A 4,961-nucleotide genomic window follows, 5' to 3' on the forward strand; every position below is an offset into this window, starting at 1 on the left:
CAAAAGCCGTGTGAAACTATCAGCAGCACCACCCTGCATCTCTGTTTGTCTGTACCTCTGTGTTCCTGTCTTCCTAAATGTATCAGGCTCCCACTGCACCTATTTCCCAAGCCCACAGGAAGAGTAACTGGGTTGTCTTGGGTGTTTTCTCCTTCAAGGCACAGAAGCCATGCAAAACTACCGCCAGGCTCAGGAAACCGCCCATGGACACCCCAACAACCTCTGCGAGAGCCTTTTGAAATAGATGGAGCAAGCCTGTGAGGAGTTTGACAATATGGACCTTAACTTCATCGTCTGACAACTTGACGCAGCCTTTCACGCAACTTTTCCCTATCCTTTACAATACTCAGCTGTTGCACTCTTCCACATGAAGCATTTACAATCTGTCCTAAATCATCTTCCTAAGTCCCTGTCACCACACTCAAATTCTTCCCTTCCTGTGCTGTCTTCTGTGCCTTCATTTCATAGTCGCTGCTGTTCAGAACTTGCTAACAGCTGCTTCCTTCCTGCCTTCTGCAGTGCCCGAGGCTTTCTGCTCAAGCTCATTCCTCTGCTATTTAACTTCCTAATGCCTGAGTTAACCAAAATCATCACTTTTTTCCATCCCTTTCCCTGGTAAACTCTGAAATACTTGTCCTTCCTTATTTCTGCATTTTGTCCTGACTGCCATTTGCTTCACTCAGTCCTCTAAGTCACTGCCATCACACTCATTCTTCTTTAATTCCTATCTTCTATGCCTTAATTTCATAGTCACTGCTGTTCTGAACTTGCTAATAGCTGCCTCCCTCCAGCCACACACACACACACACACACACACACACCACCTTCTTCCTCCTCCCTACCAATTTAACAGAGGCAGGAAATAACATAGAAGCTGCCAATGATTTTTTTTTGTTATTATTAATCAACATCTTTTAGTAAGGAAGAGCTTCACTTTCTCCAGTGCTCCTGTCACCTTTTTCCTCCCCCCAGAACACTTCAGAAATATGTCAGGGTCAAGAAATAGTTGGGAACCTGCCAGCATCAGAAATATGTCAGGGTCAAGAAATAGTTAGGAACCTGCCAGCATCAGAAATATGTCAGGGTCAAGAAATAGTTAGGAACCTGCCAGCATCAGAAATATGTCAGGGTCAAGAAATAGTAGGAACCTGCCAGCATCAGAAATATGTCAGGGTCAAGAAATAGTAGGAACCTGCCAGCATCAGAAATATGTCAGGGTCAAGAAATAGTTAGGAACCTGCCAGCATCAGAAATATGTCAGGGTCAAGAAATAGTTAGGAACCTGCCAGCATCAGAAATATGTCAGGGTCAAGAAATAGTAGGAACCTGCCAGCATCAGAAATATGTCAGGGTCAAGAAATAGTAGGAACCTGCCAGCATCAGAAATATGTCAGGGTCAAGAAATAGTTAGGAACCTGCCAGCATCAGAAATATGTCACGGGCAAGAAATAGTTAGGAACCTGCCAGCATCAGAAATATGTCAGGGTCAAGAAATAGTTAGGAACCTGCCAGCATCAGAAATATGTCAGGGGCAAGAAATAGTTAGGAACCTGCCAGCATCAGAAATATGTCAGGGGCAAGAAATAGTTAGGAACCTGCCAGCATCAGAAATATGTCAGGGTCAAGAAATAGTTAGGAACCTGCCAGCATCAGAAATATGTCAGGGGCAAGAAATAGTTAGGAACCTGCCAGCATCAGAAATATGTCAGGGGCAAGAAATAGTAGGAACCTGCCAGCATCAGAAATATGTCAGGGGCAAGAAATAGTAGGAACCTGCCAGCATCAGAAATATGTCAGGGGCAAGAAATAGTAGGAACCTGCCAGCATCAGAAATATGTCAGGGGCAAGAAATAGTTGGGAACCTGCCAGCATCAGAAATATGTCAGGGGCAAGAAATAGTAGGAACCTGCCAGCATCAGAAATATGTCAGGGGCAAGAAATAGTAGGAACCTGCCAGCATCAGAAATATGTCAGGGGCAAGAAATAGTTAGGAACCTGCCAGCATTTTTTAGTTGGTATAAATGACATCAATTGGTGAGGAAAAGCTGTGATTTTGCCACTCCTTCCCTTCTTTCCTCCTTCTCTCCTGTTCCTTCTTTCCTCCTTTCCCTCTGCCCCTTCTCCCCTCCCTCCTCCCAGACCCTCCAGGAAATATTCAACAAAGGCCAGAAATAGTTAGGAAGCTGGCCGCAGTGTTTTTAGTTGCTGTAAATGACATCTTATGGTGAGGCAGAGCTGTGCCTTTGCTGTTACTCATACTCCTTTTTCCTCCTCTCAGACCCTCCAGGAATTTAATGAAGGCAAAAAATAGCAAAGAGGCTGCCAGTATTTAGTTCATATTAAGTGACATCTTTAGTGAGGAAGAACTTTGATTGATTTCCCTTTTCCTTCCCTCAGATCCCTCCAGTAGGCTGAGAAGAATCTCCAGAGCCTGGCCCCGTAGATGGAGGGGCAGCGGCGGGCCAGGAAGCCCTCCGGCTCTGGCTCAGAGCACCGAGACGTGCGGCGTCACAACCAACAACTCCGCGTGCAGGGCGGGCTTAGAGAAAGGCTTTACACAGACCCTAGATAATGCTCCTGGTCTTGTTCCTCTTCTTGTTCTTCTTCTTCTTCTTTACCTTAGTCATGCTGCATTATGAATCATGTTATTAATATATCCTCTTCTTCTTTACCTTAGTCATGCTGCATTATGAATCATGTTATTAATATATCCTCTTCTTCTTTACCTTAGTCATGCTGCGTTATGAATCATGTTATTAATATATCCTCTTCTTCTTTACCTTAGTCATGCTGCGTTATGAATCATGTTATTAATATATCCTCTTCTTCTTTACCTTAGTCATGCTGCATTATGAATCATGTTATTAATATATCCTCTTCTTCTTTACCTTAGTCATGCTGCATTATGAATCATGTTATTAATATATCCTCTTCTTCTTTACCTTAGTCATGCTGTGTTATGAATCATGTTAATTAATATATCCTCTTCCTCTTTACCTTAGTCATGCTGCATTATGAATCATGTTATTAATATATCCTCTTCTTCTTTACCTTAGTCATGCTGCATTATGAATCATGTTAATTAATATATCCTCTTCCTCTTTACCTTAGTCATGCTGCATTATGAATCATGTTAATTAATATATCCTCTTCCTCTTTACCTTAGTCATGCTGCATTATGAATCATGTTAATTAATATATCCTCTTCCTCTTTACCTTAGTCATGCTGTGTTATGAATCATGTTAATTAATATATCCTCTTCTTCTTTGCCTTAGTCGTGCTGCGTTATGAATCATGTTATTAATATATCCTCTTCCTCTTTACCTTAGGCATGCTGCATTATGAATCATGTTAATTAATATATCCTCTTCCTCTTTACCTTAGTCATGCTGTGTCATGAATCATGTTAATTAATATATCCTCTTCTTCTTTACCTTAGTCATGCTGTGTTATGAATCATGTTAATTAATATATCCTCTTCTTCTTTACCTTAGTCATGCTGTGTTATGAATCATGTTCATAATCAGACACGGGGTAATCGTAATCAATTACAATCGACTACAGTTTTTCAAGTAATCATAATCGATTACCCTCTTATTTTTTTAAGTAATCGTAATCATAATCGAATACATTATAAAAGTACACCTGTAATCGTGATTACTTTTGTGATTACATTATCAAAGTCTAGTTAATAGTTTCTCGTACAGCAAGTGTGTGCTCTAAATATCTGTAGTAATTCAACCAATTAAATATTCAGCATGGTACATGTGTGAAATTTGCAAGTTCACCTTTCAGTCCTTCCTGTGATCATGATTGTAGTCACGATTAATACATCATGTAATCGTAATCGTAATTGATTACACTTAATTTTATTGTAATTGTAATCGTAATCATGAAAATATGAAGTAATCATAATCGTAATCGATTACATAACATAAGTAATTGCTCCATGTCTGGTTAATATACAATAAAATCTTGCTAACTTCTCTTCTCTCCTCCTTACCCTCCTTCCCTCTCCTCCCCCAACACATTCCCTACACATTTCTCCTCCTCCCCAGCCTGAGCACCTCACCACAGAGCTGTCCAAGATGCCTCACGTCCAAGAAGTCCCAGGTTTACAATTTGAAGGCCCTGCTCAAGGAACTCCGCTGCTCTCTCCTGGACGGAAGGAACCAGGAGATGGAGAGGAGGTGATGGAATAATGTAGGCTCCGGTATTTTCGTTTTTTCAGCTTATTCAGAGATTTGGCAGTTTTGAGGTTTTGTGGTGTCAGGCATGCCTTCCCTTATCACTAATTCCTCCTCCTCCTGGCCCTTGTCACTTGCCTGTTACAGTGTGGAGAGGGAGGGAATACATGAGGGAGGTATTGAAAGGGAGAATTAAGATGTTAGGAGGGAATGCCGTCAATTCCATTCTTTTCTTCATAATTGTAATTGTTTTCAGTGTTGTTTTAATGCATATGTAGTGCAGCGACTAGGCCTGACGGGCAAGCCTCCCATTACCCACTGAGCGAGCGGGGTACCTCTTTGGCCGACTGGTAAGGCAGTGGCTCTCCCGTCACGCTGGTCACGGGTTCAATCCCGGGCAGCCGACAAAACCCTCTCCTTGTCTTGATTAATGTCTCGTGTGTTTCAATACACGCAGAGGACGTGTGGGACCGGGTGTAGTAGAAAAGAGAGAAAAATCTCGGCCTTAAACATATAACAGGGAGGCAGGACGAGGCGGCAGACCTATAGTGCTAGAAGGCAGGGAACGTATCAGGGAGGCAGGGACACACAGTTTTCTTATTTTTAGTATACGAATACTAATTCAACTTAACTTCTTCCATGGAATGAGATGAAGAAGAAGAAGAAAAAGAAGAGGAAGAAGACTTAGGAACAAAGGTAAAAAATAGCACATAATTTCTTTTTTATTAATTTTTTCTCCTTTTATTTTCTTTCTTTTCTTCCATCTTTTCATC

The 4,961-nt window shown here is 41.5% G+C and overlaps 1 long non-coding RNA gene across 3 annotated transcripts; it reads right to left on the reverse strand.

The window, feature by feature from the left end:
- Window positions 1–742: 742 nt before the first annotated feature.
- On the reverse strand, window positions 743–3,504 carry LOC126990120 (uncharacterized). Of its 3 annotated transcripts, XR_007744023.1 has the most exons (4): window positions 3,381–3,504; window positions 2,998–3,271; window positions 2,835–2,942; window positions 2,591–2,726 (listed from the first exon to the last, which is right to left on the reverse strand). It is a non-coding gene; the product is annotated as an uncharacterized LOC126990120 (long non-coding RNA). The 3 variants fall into 3 exon arrangements; XR_007744025.1 differs by adding an exon at window positions 743–1,595 and having other exon boundaries at window positions 1,641–3,271; XR_007744024.1 differs by lacking the exon at window positions 2,591–2,726 and having other exon boundaries at window positions 2,797–2,942.
- Window positions 3,505–4,961: the final 1,457 nt, after the last annotated feature.

This window comes from Eriocheir sinensis, unplaced genomic scaffold (assembly GCF_024679095.1).
Source record: "Eriocheir sinensis breed Jianghai 21 unplaced genomic scaffold, ASM2467909v1 Scaffold1458, whole genome shotgun sequence".
Classification (NCBI taxonomy): Eukaryota; Metazoa; Arthropoda; class Malacostraca; order Decapoda; family Varunidae; genus Eriocheir; species Eriocheir sinensis.